Below are 18,096 nucleotides of genomic sequence, written 5' to 3' on the forward strand. Positions count from 1 at the left end.
ATTTAGTTTCCTGTTATAATTCTCTCTGTTGCTCTGTTTATAATGGTCATTGCTTGCAAATGTGTGTGTGTGTGTTAGTGTGGTGGGGCTCTTTAGTTATTTATGCATTTATTACCAACCAAGCAACAACAACAAACATCATAATGAGCATTAAATGAGAACGAACATGAATTTTGGGGAGCATTTGTGTGCATAACGAAGCATTTTTGCATTTCGGCATTTCAGTGTCTCAATGGACAAACTTAAATGAGTATGCCAACCATGCCTTATGCCACGGTGTGTCTGTGTGTGTGTGTGCGAGTGTGCTTAATTTTGCGTCCACAACAGCAGAGACTGAGGGAGATCCGTGTGTTTTTGACACAACAACATCGTTGTTGTTGACTGACTCCTGACTGTGTGGCAACGATGTTTGCTGGCCGTTCATATTCCATTCAGTCTGTGGACAACGTTTTGTCAGTAACGTGTAACGCTATGCAAAAATCATCAACGACTACGTCCATATTTCTTTTCTAAATAAAAACACACGTTCGTTAATGTTGTTTAGTTTCTTGATTTGAATTATGTTTTTATAATTTCTATAAAATAAAAATTAATTAATAATTAATTTTAATGCAAGTGTGAAAATGATGGAAAATTAAAAACAACAAATACATATAAAAATAAAAACAAGTAAACAAATTAAACGTGACAAAACAAGAAAAGTAAGTGATGTTGTGAGCAAAATGTTTGACAGAAATTAATAACAACGTTTTAGAATGTGATCATCGTTAAACAATTGGATAACTCTCGTGACCAAGTGCAGAAAATGTTGCTGAATAAAAAAAATAATAACAATGATCAACACACCATTATGCGAAAAATGTGTTCACATATACAAGTGTCAATGGGAATTTATCCATATTATAAATTAATTTTTAATAAAAAAAGTTCAATATAAATAAATAAATTTGTTAATGATAAAAGTGTGTTTAGTTTGATAATGTAAAGAAAATATGAGAAAAACTAAGAAAAAAAATAATTGGCTGTAATAATTAAAATTAAAAAAAATATTTAATTAAAAAAAGATATATAAAAGTGTAATTAATTTTTATGCTAAATAATAAATTAGAATTATGTGTTATGTATTACGATTGCCAATTGGATTGGAAATACATAAATACAATTACATAAATCTGTATAAAACTTATTGCTAAATAATGAGTACACATTAAAAAGAATACATAGACATGTATGTAAAACTAATTTGAACTTAAAATATAAATATTATTATTATAAATATAAAATATAAAAAATTATATAATTGATAAGAACCAAACCAGAGCAAATATACATAAATATACAATAATGTTAACGCTGTAAGTATTAGAATTTCAAATAACTAGGATTTCAAATAATTAACATAAAAATATTTTTTTTTTTATTTTAAAAAAATACCTAGGTTTTATCATTGTATTTTGTGCAATTTAAAAAAAATCATTAAAAATTCATAATTACACAAAATTAGTTCTTCATTATTATAGCCAAGTACTATTATTGAAATATATACTTTTTTAAACAACAAAAAAAGTAATAATAAAAATATTTTTTTATCGTAGAAGATTTAAAAATTCAAAAAAATCAAATAATTAATGATTATCACATATTAAAATTTAATTAAAAGCTAATGATTGACATTAGTCTTTATAATTGTTATAACAGTTACATTGCACAGTAGAGCTGTAACCACCATATCACTGCGGTTCCGACCGTGGACAAAAATCGAAAAATTTATGTCGACAAATTTGATAGCGATTGAAATAAATATTCTCTAAGCACATTAAATGTTTTTTGTTGCCTATTTACGGCGGTAATATGCCAAGTTAAGTCGAAAAAATTGAGATTTTTATGTGGTACCTTAAAACGAAAAAGAAGATCCGCAAAGCATTCGTAGCTTATGAGTGAATTTATTAAAAAAATTTAGAGGTAAATGTACAATTTCCAATATGAAAATTATAGTAGACGGCATTGTCAATATTCTTACGAAAAAACAAATTTCCTTAAAAATAAATTCTTTGTAAATGATTTTTTGTGCTATTTTTAATGTCATTGCTATAAATTTATGTTGAGTTTTACTAATGTTGGCCCCGTAAGGGCAAGTCCACATTTTTTTAAATACAGGGGAAAGTATCTTGTTTACGATAACAAGAAATCCAGCTGCCACAATCTGCCACCCTGTAAGTTATTCCCCTTATACCACTCCTGTAAAATCGCCAAAATGCCAAAAATCGGGAGGTACGTTTATATGGGAATTATACCGAAGCGTGGACCTTTTTTGAACATTTTTGCAAGAAGGTATGGTGTTGCCTCAGAACTTAAAATGCAAAATTACAGCCAAATCGGTTGGAAAATTTGGCTAAAATCGTCAAAATACCGAATATCGGGAGGTACGTTTATATAGGAGCTATACCTAAACTTGGACCTGTATTGAACATTTTTTGCACGGACGTATGATCAAAATACCGAATATAGGGAGGTACGTTTATATGGGAGCTATACCTAAACGTGGACCTATATTGAACATTTCTTGCAAGGTGGTATATTGTTTCCTCAGAACAGAAAATGCAAAATATAAAAATCGGTACCTTTATATGGGGGCTACAACCAAATGTGGACCTACCTCCATTACATTTGTTTTTCTCCCTTTTGGTCTCGTTATAAAACTATGTTTAAAATTTCGAGGCGTTAACTCGATTAGAACTATTTTTGGCACTCCTTTCCATACAAGTGGGACCACTGTGCATATGTGGGACATTGTCCTCATAACGAAAACGAGTTTTTGGGTTGATTCGGTTAAAAAAAAGTTCCCCCACCGAAAACAATTTCTAAAGGCTTTTAGATTTTTTTTCTTTAATTTTGATTTATTCAACAAACACTTTTCACGGTGCTCTTCAACCAAATTTAAATGGAAGGGAGGTTTTTGCGGATTCTGAAACACAATGTTCATAAATGAGAAAAATAAAAAAAAAAACAAAAATAAAATTAATCGAAGGATTTTCAAATAAATCGCGATTCAAGTTGACATTTTTAGTGGTTTTTTTTAAGTTTTCACGATTTTACTTAGAAACTTATACCTAGTTTATGCGGATTCGGAAATTATAATAAAATTGTTCCACAAACATCCCATAAGGGACAAGGGAGACTTCTCTTATATCAATGAGTGCAACCCGATTCATATTAGCTCAATGATAAGGGACCTACAGTTTATCGCCGAGTCCGAACGGAACACACTGGTCTAAAACACTGATCTAGCGGTGCGAAAGTAAAAGAATCGAACTATAAAATTGTGAAATATTTTCCATTGTATCGATTACAGACACTTTGCAGGCAAAGATTTTGTTTTTTTTTTTTCATTTTTGCTGTTGTAAATATTCACTTAGTTATTCACTATCAAATACAAGAGTTTTTGTTGCATCAGATTTTAAAAAATTGTAGCAAAAAAATTAACTTCATATTTGTATAAATTTGAAATAAATTCGTAATGGAACTGGACAAGATTTATTTTTAATTAATAGCAGAGGGTATGATTTAAATTATAAAAATTAGTTTAGGGTCTGGAGGTACTTAGTTATATAGCAAAAAATTTTCAAAAAATTAAATTTTTTAGTGTTTTTATAGGTTGTACGCACTTGTTTCATAGAGTGCATCTTGTAAACTTGGCCGAACTTGGGTTCGATAATTTTGTGGGGAATGAAATTGGACTCTCTGGATACGGAATAACAACATTAGGGCTGCAAATATTTGCAAATTTTCAGATGACTGCACTTTTAAAATAAGGGATTTTGAATGAAATTCATACAAATTTAGCTGTGCATTTGTATGGGAAATAAATCAAAATATGGACCTATTTTGAAAAATGTTTGCAAGGAGGAGTTCTACCCCCGGAGACACTATAATACCATATTATAGCTAAATATGTTATTAAATATGGAATAACAAGTGAAAATTCAACGAATCGGGGGTATCATAAAAGGGGCTACATCGAAACATAAATCCGTATTGAAAATGTTTTGTCAGAAGATTTTATACGCAGTGCGAACACAGAATGCAAAATTACAGCCAAGTTGGTTTAAAAATTAGTCATGATATTCCAAATACCTTAAATTGGGAGGTACGGTTACATGGGGGCTATATCAAAACGTGCACCTATGTTCATAATTTTTGGTGGAGATATTTTGTGACCACTAGAAACCAAATTACAGCTAATTTGCTACGAAATTGTGGCTTAAATCCTCAAAATTTTACCCACAGGTACAATCTGAGTTTGTGCAAAATTTCAGTGACGTATCTCAATTCGTTTGCAAGTTATTAATTTCGCGTCGCTAGATCAGTGCTTTCGACCACCGTGCGGCGTGTCTAAGACACCACTTTTGGAGAGAAGTTTTACATGGCTGAAATATTCAGGAAACGTCGCCAAGATTACTGAGGGGTATTTTGCCACCGTTGAAAAGTGTTTTGATGTTGCCTGGCCGGGGAATCGAACCCATGTGTGCAAGGCGGGTGTGCATACCATTGCACCACGGAGGCACCCATTTCTGAAATTACAATAATCATAAATGAGAAAAAACAAAAAAATCGCCGGAGCGCTGTTTAAATAAATCACGATTCAAGTTGACATTTTTGTGATTTTTTAAGTTTTCACGATTTTACTTGATAGCCGCAAGTCCTATAGAAATGGGACTAAAAACTATGTTGTAGCTATGAAAATTCTCTACAAGATTTATTTTTATGATATCTTTCTAAATTTTACCGTTATTGAGTTATAAAAGTTCAAATTACGACAATGGATTTTGACTGTATCGTCTCCTTATAAAACAATTTAATGACTGCAATTTCCCAACTTAAACTTATATATCTCAAAAACGGTACAACCTAGGAAAAAATTACGAAAGCCAATCTTGTAGAAAATTTTCACAGCTACAACCTATTCTTAAGTCCCATTTCGAAAGGTCTTGCAGTTTTCAAGCTATAAAATTAAGACCTAAGAAAAAAATCTAAAAGTTTGATCTGAACATCTATATCTCAAAAATGGTAAAAGCTAGGACAATATCAAACCGCAAATCTCGTACAGAATTTTCACTGCTACAACATTTTCTTTAGTTCCATTTCGATAGGACTTGCAGTTTCCAAGCAAAATCGTGAAAACCTAAAAAAAACCTAAAAATGTGAACTTTGATCGCGATTTATTACAAAAATGTATTTAGCGATTTTTTCTTGTTTTTGGATTTTTTTTCATCTATGGGCATTGCTGTTTCAGAATCCGCAAAAAAATCCCTGGCGTAAACGGTCTTCATTTAATGTTAGTTAAGGTGCACTGTGCATAACATTGTCATATAAGGAGGCGATACAGTCAATCCATTGTCCTAATTTGAACTTCTGTATCTCAATAACGGTAAAACCTACGAAATTATCATAAATGTCATCTTGTAGAAAATGTTCGTAGCTACAACATTTTCTTTAGTCCCATTTTGCTAGGACTTGCGGTTTCCAAGCAAAATCGTGAAAACCTAAAAAACCTTAAAAATGTTAACTTGAATCGTGATCTATTTAAAAAGCGCTCCGGCAATTTTTTTGTTTTTATTTTTTCTCATTTATGAACATTGTAGTTTCAGAATTTGCAAAAACTTCCCAGGTGTAAGCACCTTCCATTTAAATTTGGTTCAAGAGCACCATGTTTTATGTATGGATATTTTAATAGGGTTAAAATAAACACTTAAAAATCTCGATTTGGCGAAAATTATGTATTAGACTTATTGAAAACGGTCCGATATTTGTGATTATATTCAATTTCAACACCAATTTGCGTATTTAAGAACAATTTTCTGTCGTAACGAAAAATTAAAAGAAATATCTGAAAAAAAGCAAGCGGCGTGGGAACTTTTTTAACGGCAGGGGAAAGTGACAACGCATTTCTCAATACACTGTGCAGTATGTTTAAGGTGATCTTGTGCAACCAATTGGAGCTGAGGATTTTTTGAAAGTACAGACCTAAATGACAAAAACCCTAGTTGGGGTTTGTTGTGTCAGATCCAGCTGGGATTTTATGGCCGCATCTAAACATGGTTAAATATTGACTTTTTAAAGCAATTCTGGGCTATATCTCTGAAACTTATGTGAATCTTCATTTGAAGCAAATTTGTTAATAAGGACAAGAACAAAATATTTGGAAAAATAATGAACTCGAAAAATAACATTTATTGCCTCAAATTTGATAAAATGTAGAAAATTTCCACAATTTGTATACATTTCGCACCATATCCCCAAAACCGTTAATTTTTTCTGAATATTTTCTTTTGGAAAAATATTCGCTGGAATGTAATAAACAATTCTTCTGAACATGTTATTGTTGTAAAATGCCTCTATCACGTCGTTTTCAGTAAATTTTTTCAACGACGATTTAATAAATATTTCAATAATGTGGTGAGATTCGAAATGCGAAAATAAACTATTGGTGTGAACTGTGTTTGAAATACGTGTAGTAAAATACATGATGCAAAATACCGCTGAAACAACATGAAATAAGCATTTTAGAGTTTCAGAATGTTCAGAAGAATTGCTGAGCATTTTTTTTGGAGGATTTTTGCAAAAATTTTTCCAAATAGTTTAGCCGATACTGACCAGAATTTCAGCAATTATGTAAAATTTTCTATATTTTATCGATTTTGATGCCCTAGCTAGAGTTTTTCTTATGAGGTCTGTTCAAAAGATAAGTTCTACTAGTATAGGGCTACAATATTGCCGAACAGAGCAAGGCCAAATTCCTAATCGTTTCCGAGATAAAGGCCCGATAAAATAGATGAGGCCATAAAATCTGAACTGGATCTGACATGACAAACCCTACTAGGTGTTTTGTAGTCTCAATATGTACTTTCAAAAAATGCATACTAGTTGTTTGCATTTTCAATGTTGCATAGTGATATTTATGCTCTACACGGCTATGTGGTGATATTTTTCATATTTGCAAAAAAAAAAAAGTTATAATTCTATTACACAGTTGTTGGGTCCTACGACAAAAAAAAATCAAAATAAATTACATGGCTCCATTTAATGGTTTTAACGAAGAAAATCACGTTTACATATTCCGAATTTTTCTAAACTCAATTTCTTTCACCATTATTCACGGTTCTTCAAACATTACAAATATGATTTATTTTAAAAAAAAATATTATTTTAAGGCAAACATGTATGTATATAAGGGTAAATAAAAATATTATTAAAGCTTAAATTTAATTTAGTTGATTTATCGGACTCCATTAGCATAATTTTGCCCAAAAGTGGCTAAATTACAATGGTGAAGGATTACCTTAAGGTGTTATTACCAGTTGTAGAGCCCAAAAGTACGGATAAATAAAGATGTCCCCTTTAGGTACTTTCTCTAAACTTCATTTTAGAGCTAGAATGGATACCGGTTTAGTTTTTTAGTTCACCTACAGAACACCGTTGGTTCTTCAACGCTCATATCCATTCCAAATTTGTTCCGAACAACTTCAAATGCTACATCAAATTCAGAATAAGCAATCCCCCCACTTTGGTGCCATAGGGTTTTTTTTACAACTTTCGGGCTGTTTTCTCAAGAAGTATGGACTTGCCCCTGAAAAAAATTTTACTGCCGTAATTGAGGCAGCGAATGCAAGTTGCTTCAACAAAAATAAAAGTCATTCGAGAGCAGGTCTTATCCAAAATTTTGTGTGGGAGGTACCATAAGGGGTGGACAAATATAGTCCATATTCGAACCTGATCTATATCTGGTAGATATTTTAGGATGTGTAAAGTATGGACCAAATCGGTCACTCCCATGAAGAGTTATCGTGTGCACAATTTGTGATACAACAAAAATCAAAGCGATTCGTGAACAGGTCCCAAACTGAACTTTTCTGAAATTTTGTGTGGGAGATACCCGAAGGAATGAACCGATTGATTCCATATTGGAACCTCATCTAAGCCTGATAGAAACTTCACGATGTGCAAAGTATGGACCAAATAGATTACTTCCTACAAGAGTTATCGTACGCACAAATTTTCTGAACATTTTCGAACTTTTGTGGGGGAGGTACCGGAAGAAGTGGACCGATATAGGTCATCTTCGAACTTGAACTAAGTTTGGGCAAAATATTACGAAAGCCAAACTTTGAACCGAATCGGTTCATCCGTTCGAGAGTTATCGTGCGCACCAGCCTTCCAGCCAGACAGACAGACGGACGGACATGGCTAAATCAACTCCAAATTGTCTGAAACACATTTCGTCCAAACATACTTGGGGCCTAAAACCATTATTTCGATGAGGCAAATTTTGCCCGTATAAAAGTGTATATACCCTCGTTAGCATAAATGCTGAGGTTATAAAAATGCCAACTACCAGCTGCAGAACTTATAAAACGATCAAGATAAGGCTTTTAACTAGATTCAAATGAGTACAAATTGTAGTCTTGTGAGGGAAGTAAGTATGGTTTTAGATCGATACACAGTGTGTGGGGTTTTTGTGTCAAAATTCTATATTTTCTAAATGGATGAAGAGATAGCTATGAAATTTGGAGGCGATGTTTATCACATGGAGATCTTTTATTTTGCATAGTTAGAAAAAATTCGTATATTTAAAAATGTAAAACCTCAAAGCGGCGGTACCGTTATATGGGGGCTATATCAGACTATATCAGAAACCTTAAAAATCCTTAAAATGGGAGTTACCCTTATATGGGGGCTGTATTAAAACGTGCACCTATATAGACAATTTTTGGTAAGGAGATATTTTACTCATAGAAAGCGTTATATTTAAATTTTTAGCTAAATCGCTTCACTATTGTATGTAAAATCCCCAAAATACTTAAAATCGGGTAGTAACGTTATAGGGGGTCCGTACCCCGACGTCGCACGTGGTCGCAGGTTATTTATTGACAAATTTAAATTCTAGTTATATCCTATTGAAAAAGGAGTAATTAAAAATATACACTTGAAAACGTTCCAAAACAAATCCGCTTGCTCTATAGAACTGTAACGCAAGTTCAATTACTTTTAATTACACTAAAAATGAGTTAGAGAATCGCACTACAGAACTCTTGAATAATTATTTGATCAACTTTTGTAGCATAGTGTTATTATTTCATTTACAATGGGTATACAGTTTTATTAAACGTAAAATTCTAAGTCGTTGTCTAGCCGAATGTCTACCTAGGGAAAAATACCTGATTAAGCAATGCCAAACATTTCATTTTAGAAACTGAAATAAAAATTTAGAAATTTTAGATATTCGACTTATTGTGAGAATTGTATAGAGGAATATGTTTTTCGCTTTGATAGGGTACTCATATAACAGTGCTTTCAAAATCATCCTCAAAATCCCGCCGATATTTCTAAACCCACAGTTCGTTTGGCGTAAAATGTATTCCAATGCAATAGCCGGCGGAAAAGAATTAAACATACATCAATATAATCATAATTTTAGCATACATTACTCCAAGGGGGAGGGGTTCATAGTTTCTCATTATAGTGAACTTATAATTTAATCTAATGATATAAAAGAAACTAATGATGAGTGACTTTCAAATCTTGCATTAATAAGTATTTAATGATAATAATCCCAAATGTGTGAGAAATTTGAAGTAAAATACCGCAAAATTTGTACTATTAATTTGTTATTTAATTAATTGTGATGGAAAATCAGGTCAGTTTTCACCAAATCTGTTTTCAGGGTTTTTGAATTCAGTAATCCGTACTGGGTTTCCCAATAGCATTAAATTGGCTTTCTTTTGAGTAACAATGAAATAAATATACATCCAAAAAAAGGTTTTAACTAATATTTTAAAATATTTATTTTCTAAGTTTTAATAAATACATCATACCTTAACATAGACTAATGAATCGTATAGACAAAGAAATACTCATGTTATGTGCTGTCAACCGACTCAAACAGAAAAACTCAAAATTGTTCGAAGGCGATTTTTGAGGAAAATGGAAAGATTTTCTTCTATATTTCTATCTGAGGATGTAGATTTCGTCAAAAACTAACCCCATACAGTTTTTGTTAGAACAAATTGTTTATAAAATCGTGTTTATTCGCATTTTTAATTGAGTTGTTCTGTCAACAAACTCAATGTTAACAACATTGGTGAGAGCATTTCTTTGTCTTTACGATTCATTAGTCTATGACCTTAATTGATTAATATTAATTAAAAATATTTTAAGATATATGCAAATAAAGAACGATTTTAATTATTTTTCATATTCTTATTGTTTGAAAAAATGTAATATTAGTTTTATGAAATGATTTGTTGTTTTAAGAATATAACCTTTCATATGAACGAAAATTGTCTAATTTTGAGAAACATTTATTTAAAAAATCCCAATATTATGAAAAAAATTTTCGAAACATTTTTATTAAAATTTTGTTATTACATAATATAAAAGATTTTTTATACTTTTTTTATTAAGAAATATTATGCCAATGAAAATTTTACATTTTGTATAAATTGGTTAGAATATGTAAATAAAATTCATTCTTAAAAAGCCAAATAATTATGATTTTTTGTAGTTATTATAAAAACTTCCATAATATTATTTTTTTAATAATATTTGAAATTAATATTTGAAACTCTTTCTATTAATGCGATGTTTAAATTTTATTCAACACAGTTGATTTTATTATCGCAAATTTATCAATATACCTTAAAATATTTTTTTGAAATATACATATTCAAATTATTTTATTACTTGTTCATATTTTTGGCATTTTTTATTAGTATTGAAAATATATAATTTTATTTTTTATGAAATGTTTCTTTGTGTAAAAATATCAAATTTCATAAAAATGGAGTTATATAATTTTGGAAACTATATAATTAAATAATGCCAATAATATTAAAAAAACTTGTCAAAACATTTTTATTAAAATAATTTGTTGAATACATGATTTTCAAAATTATTTCTATTAAAGTGAGTTTTACAGTTTCTTTGAAAACAGTAAATTTGTTTGTCTCAATTTATTTAATACAGCCAAAATCGCTTATAACGTCGTCGTTTATAACGACAAATATCTGCGATTCTTTATAGCCCAAACCAAACAAATATCGCTCATAACGTCCTTTGCGATTCCGACTGTATAAACATTAACATTTTATATTTTTGGTAGTTTTGAAAATATATAAATTTGTTTTTTATGAAATTATTCATAATTTAAAAAACTTTCATAAAAAAAATTATATAATTTTATAAAACCATCTAATCAAAAAATTCCACAAATATTACTTACAAAAAAATCGTCCAAACTTTTTTATTAAAATATTTTTTATATACATGTTTTCTAAATTATTTCTATAACTGTATATATAATTTAATAATATAATTTAATATAATATAATTTAAAACACGTTTAAGAATTATGCATATAGAAATTATTTTATTCGTTTTTTGTAATTACTTTTGAAAACACATAAATTTATTTTTTTATGAATTTTTTCTTTATTAAAAAAAGTTCATTAAAAATAATATTATATAATTTTGAAAACTATCTATTAAAAAATGCCAAAAATATTATTTACAAAAGCTTGTCAAAACTTAACTATTAAAATAATTTTTATATACATGATTCTTTATTTCTATTAATTTCATTCAAAACAGTAAATTTTATTATGGAAAATTTATTAATTATACACATTAACTTTAAATATTTTTTAAGAATTATACATATAAAAAAATCTTCTATTACTTTTTCTTACAATTATGACGTTGTTTTTAATTAGTTTTGAAAATATATAATATTATTTTGAAAGAAATCTTTCTTTATTGAAAAATATAAAATTTCGTAAAAAAATGAAATTATAAATTTCAAAACTAAGTAACTAAAAAATGCAACAAATGTGAAGAAAAAATTTTCATAACATTTTTAATTAATATAATGTTATATTTAAATTAATAATGATAACAATATTAATTGTTTAAAAAATATTAACTATTATAATAACAAGTAAAAAAGTATCAGTCGGCTTTGCCGACAGAGATATACCCTCAGCCTGTATATATTGAAACAATTTTTTTTTTCCAAAAAACGTATGTATTTAGGGTTTTTTATAAATTTTGGGAATTTGAACCGACAAAAATGTTCATTAGGATTAGGGATCAAAAGTTTTGCGGAGTAGATACTAAAAGGAATGGATCTAAATTGCCCATTATGGAAGTGGATCTTCAGCCACTACATATGGTGTCATATGGGGGATTTACACACTTCGGGATGTTTACTCAAGAAGTATGGACTTGCCCCTGAAAAAAACGTTTATCATCGTAATTGAAGCAGCGAATGCAAGTTGCTTCAACAAAAATCAAAGTGATTCGATAGCAGGTCTTAAAGTGAACTTATCCGAAATTTTGTGTGGGAGGTACCGGATGGATTGGACAAATATAGTCCATATTTGAATCTGATCTATATCTAGTAGATATATTAGGATGTGTAAAGTATGGACCAATTCGGCCACTCCCTTTAAGAGTTACCGTATGAACAAATTTTCCGAACATTTTTGTACTTTTGTGGGGGAGGTACATGAGGGAGTGGACCGATATGGCTTATCTTCAAACTTAGACTATGTTTGAACAAAATATTGCGAAGGACAAATTTTGGACCGAATCGGCAGATCCATTCTAGAGTTATCTTGCGCTCCAACCACCTCACACGGTGCCATAGGGGTTTTTTACAACTTTCAGGCTATTTTCTCAGGAAGTATGGACTTGCCCCTAATGAAACTTGTACCGTCGTATGGAGGGCAGTGAATACAAGTTGCTAAAACAAAAATCACAGTGATTCGAAAGATGGCACTAAACTGAACTTTTCCGAGATTTTGTGTGGGAGGTACTCGAAGGAGTGGGCCGATTGATACCATATTGGAACCTCATCTTCCTCTTGTAGAATGTTTACGATATGCAAAGTATGGACCAAATCGGTTACTCCCTTCAAGAGTTATCGTGCGGACAATTTTTCCGAACATTTTTGAACTTTTGTGGGGGAGGTACCTGAAGGAGTGGACCGATATGGCCCATCTTCGAACTTAAATCAAATCTGGACAAAATATTTCGATACCCAAAATTTGAACCGAATCGATTGATCCGTTCGAGAGTTATCGTGCGCACCAGCCAGCCAGACAGACAGACAGACAGACGGACGGACATTGCTAGATCGACTCAAAATTGTCTGAAACGGATATCGTACAAACATACTTGGGGTCTAAAACCATTATTTCGATGAGGCACATTTTTGGTCGTATCAAAGTGTAAATACCCTCTTTAGCCTAAAGGCTGAGGGTATAAAAATACTAAAACATTCTTCCCAAAATGTAGTGTATAAAAATTCATTATATGTAAATAAAATAATTGTTTAAATGTCAAATAATTAATAAATAATAAAAAATTATAAATGTCATTAATTTTAAATTTTCAAATATCTAGTTATGGCTGTAATTAAATTTCAATTCATTTTTAAAATTAAATATTTTCTTTATTTAAATAAAAACATATTTTGTTTGTTTTGTTTTTTTTTTTTTAATAAAATTATATGATTTTGAAAACTCTCTATTAAAAATGCCAAAAATATTACTTACAAAAACTTGTCAAACCTTTTTTTTATAAAAATAATGTTTTATATATATGTTTCTTTTTAAATTATTTCTATAAATTTCATTCAAAAACAGTACATTTTATTATTGAAATTTTATTAATTATATTAAATTAAAATATTTTTTAACATTTACACATATATTTTTTATTATTTTTTCTTATACGTATATTTGACCTTTTTTATTTAGTTTTGAAAATAAATAATATTATTTTGTATGAAATGTTTCTTTATTTAAATATAAAAAATATATAATTATAAAAATATATAATTTATAAAAAAATAAAATTATATAAATTTGAAAACTACAAAAAATAAAATTAAAATTATATAATAAATATAATTATATTTTTTTTTAAAATTATTATAAATTGTTTATTTATTTTTTCTTACGTTTTTTTAATTAGTTTTGAAAATATATAATATTTTGTATGAAATGTTTCTTTTTTTAAAAATAAGAAAATCATAAAAAAATAATATTTTATAAATTTGAAGACTATAAAAAATTAAATTGAAATTATATAATATATATAATTAAAGTATAAAAAATTAAATTTATATCAATTTAAAAAAAATGCAAAAAATATGAAGAAAAATATTGTCATAATTTTTTAATTTATATTATATTATATGTATTTAAATTAATATTAATAAAATTGTGATAACATTATTAACTATTCTAATAAAAATGTTAAAATATTATTCCTGAAATATTTTGTATAAAATTCATTATATATAAATAAAATGATTTTTTACATGTCAAATAATTAATAAATAATAAAAAATTATAAAAATTTTGTCACTTACCTAGATATGGTTTCTTATTTTTTGTTTGAAAATTGTAATTAATTTTTAAAATTAAATATTTTTCTAATTTACAGAAAAAATATTTTTTGTTTGTATTGCAATTTTGACTATTAAAGATTGTTTCAGAATTTCACTAAAAATTGTAAATGTTATTATCACAATTTCTTTAATATTAATTAATGTATCGAAACTAATACATACCTATTTAATTTTGAAACTGTGTTTATAACAAAATTTAAATTTAATGTATAAATGTATCTTTATATTTATGAATATATAAAAATTAATATTTTAACTAACAACATTTATAAACTAAGCACACATTTATTTATGCACAAAAAAGTTTCCCAGAATTTGGGTCATTTTATTATTCTTTTTCAAAAGAACAAAATAAAAAAACGAAAACCAAAAGAAAAACAAAAACTTTTTAAATAAAACTGATCTTTAACGGTACTTAGAGCACCCAAATACAAATTGTTTTCAAGCTAAGCATAAACAAAACGGTAACAAACCGTATGACCGGACCATGTGACACTTGTATATGTGAAATATATCCCAAAAACAAAAACTCAAAAAACGTTACTTGTGGTCTCTTAAACGAACTCAGTGTGCCATATGGGTTGCAAGTATTTGTGTGTATGCGTGTGTGTGTGCAATAGTGTTTATGCGTATCGTAACAACAACTACAATGTTTGTGAGACTTTTGCTTTTGAAATAAATGTCTTAACTTTTGATTGATAAATTACTTTTGTGTGACATGTTTTATAATTAATTTTTATTGGATTATTTTAAAACAAAAGAAGAAGAAAAAACTAACAGAAAAAAAGAACTCTCAAAGAAAGAAACCAGAACATGCATAAATAAAAAAAAAAACAACAAAAGAGTTAACAGCAAGAACCAACGTATGTACATATCTGTTGCTAAAAACAATTAAATGTAATTAAAAATCAATTTAATTAACTATCAAAAAAATAACAAAAACACTCATTATAATTGAGGGACGACAAGTTCTCCAAATCATTTAATTACAACTAAATTAATGAAATGACAAAAAATCGACTACAAAACAATAACACATATTATGGTCTGTGCTCTTCTCTTCTCAATTTGCTACCCATGCTCTTAAGCTATCTCTCTTCTGTGTGGGGCGCCTTAGTGTATTTGTGAGGGAAAAAGTTGTTCGTTCGTTTTATATTTCGCATAAAAATTATTTACAACAACAACAAGAACAGAAAAAAAGCTCACACAACAACACCAACCAACATGTATAGCAGCCGCCGTAGGAGCAACATCAACAGTCAAAACCCAACATCCATCCACAACAATTCCAACCAATCACAATGCAGTCAGCGTGGTTCGCGTAGTGTTCTCCACTCAGTGATGCGCGCGTGTATTTTTATATAAAAATAAAAATTCATCGTTGTCGTGTTTTTCTTGTTGTTTGTTTTGTTTCTTTTTTCGCTAAATACTTTCTTGCTTGTTATATGCTAACGCATACACATACAGAAACACAAGCACACATACACACTCACGCACACAACTATGCCCCAATTGTATATACTGTCAATGGCAATAATATTTTTGAACCAATACTAAACGGAAATCAGCAACTACTAAAATACAAAAACAGCAACAACAACAAAATAAATACCTATGCCCTCTCTCTCAATACAGGAGCAGCAGCAACAACATCAACAAAAAAGACCTCATTTTTGTTCGTACATAACGGTTAATGTTGTTTATGATTCGTTAAACAGATGTTGTCGATGTTCAAATAGCAGAAAAAAGGAAGATACAACAACAAAAAATAACAACAACTACAAACACATAAACCGCAATATATAACAAAACAGTGTTGTAAAGTGTCAGAAATAAACGTTGAAATAGAAAAAAACAAGGATTTCAAGGATGTGAAATAAATTAAATATGAATAAAAAATTCTAATATAAATGGAAAAATAACAACAACAAAAATATCATGAAAATTATGAAAATGTGGAAATCTGTGAAATGAGAGTAATTAACCACAACTGTGCGAAATTTAGTGGTTGAAAACAAATTAAACTTTAAAAACAATAATTATTGAACATCTATTCTTCTAAAGATAACGGAAGATTCTGCGAACAATAACTTGAGGAACTTCTTCGATTGGGGACATAAAGCAACAATTGTGTTCCAAACTTGGAACAAAGCTGTAAATTAGGTAAGTGATATACCCTTTTTGTTATTTTATATATGATAAAGTGTGAAAATTATTAAAACATAATATTGAGAAAAATGAATTGGCATCAGTGGACTGTGAATGCGCCCACTGCTCACAAGATACCAAATAACATAAATATTTATTATTACGAAAAAGAAAATTAAGTAAGCATAATATTTTGAATTTCTTAAAATTGGAACCCCAGTACGTATAATTATTTTTAATTAGAAAGATTATAATAATCATACGCAATGGGGTTCCAATGTTAAGAAACACGAACTATTCATAAAAAACCAAAGAGTTAAAATACACCTCGAAGAAGTCTTAATTACAATATGCTGAGTTCGGTATTAGTATAAGATTCGAATCATTGCCAAGAGAAGCCATTCCACAGCAGATATGCCTGATGAGCTGCTTAACAAACAGCGAAACCGGTAGCTGAATTTGGTGGCTGTGTGAGAATCTCTTCGGCTTTTCTTTTTCACAAGCAAAACAAAAATCCTAGATCATTCAGCTCAACTCCAACGAGAAATATATAATACTTAATATTAAATGATATGCACCCTTTAAGGCAAAATTTCAAATTAAATGAATAAAAGTTGCATAACTCAACTATCTTTTTAACATTTTCTGCTATAACCCAGTGTAATTTGTGGGCTATCAATGTTGAGAAGTGAAAAAACCATTCAAAATATTTTAAGAATAGTACAAATAAAAAATTATCACAAATTAAAAACAAGTAAGAACGGCGTTAAATTCGGCCGGGCCGAACTTGTTATACCATCCACAATTAGTTTCCTTTCGAATATGAAGAAGACTTAATACTAAAATTCAGCAATTTCGGTAAAACAATGTGAGGCACCGTTCTATGGGGGCAATTTCAAAACGTCGATTTATATCGACAAATTTCTGATAGAAAGTTTTTAGGCTCAAAGAAGACTAAATACTTAATTTCCTATATTTCGGTAAGAGAATGTGACTAAAATTTAAAAAATACCGAAAATCAAGAATTATGCTTCTATGGGGATATAGGAAGACGTGGACCTATACTGATAATACTCTTCTGGAATATTTTATAACTCTTGGAAGACTAAATAACGAATTTCAGCCATTTCGGTGGGATATTGACGTCACCATCTTCAGTATTACGAAAATCGGGAGGTACCGTTCTAAGGGGGCTATATGGAAACGTGGAGCTATACCGACGAATTTTAGTCGGAAATAGGGCAATGTGAAAACGTGGACCTGTACATACAAATTTCTGGCGAACAGTTTTATATCACATTGAAGACTAAATACCAAATTTCAGCCATTTTGGTGGAATATTGAGGCCACAAAATACCGAAAATCGGGAGGTACCGCTCTATGGTGGCTATATGAAGGCATGGACCGATACCGACAAAGTTCTGGGGGAAAGTTTTATACCACCAACGTAGACTAAGTACCAACTTTCAGCCATT

At 29.4% G+C, this 18,096-nt stretch overlaps 1 protein-coding gene across 12 annotated transcripts in view; it reads left to right on the forward strand.

Moving 5' to 3' along the window:
• Window positions 1-356: 356 nt before the first annotated feature.
• The window catches only part of pdm3 (POU-domain protein pdm3), a 352,720-nt gene continuing 334,980 nt past the window's right edge, over window positions 357-18,096 (forward strand). For 6 of the 12 annotated variants that reach the window (XM_073956611.1, XM_073956617.1, XM_073956622.1 and 3 more), the window contains exons 1-2: window positions 357-701; window positions 16,109-16,636. The gene's annotated coding sequence lies outside the window, so the exon portion shown is untranslated. The remainder of the gene's footprint in view (window positions 702-16,108; window positions 16,637-18,096) is intronic. The other 6 variants (XM_073956612.1, XM_073956619.1, XM_073956621.1 and 3 more) reach the window with 4 other exon arrangements.

The sequence above is a fragment of the Musca autumnalis genome, unplaced genomic scaffold, assembly GCF_047663935.1.
Source record: "Musca autumnalis isolate F117 unplaced genomic scaffold, ASM4766393v1 scaffold_5, whole genome shotgun sequence".
Taxonomy (NCBI): domain Eukaryota; kingdom Metazoa; phylum Arthropoda; class Insecta; order Diptera; family Muscidae; genus Musca; species Musca autumnalis.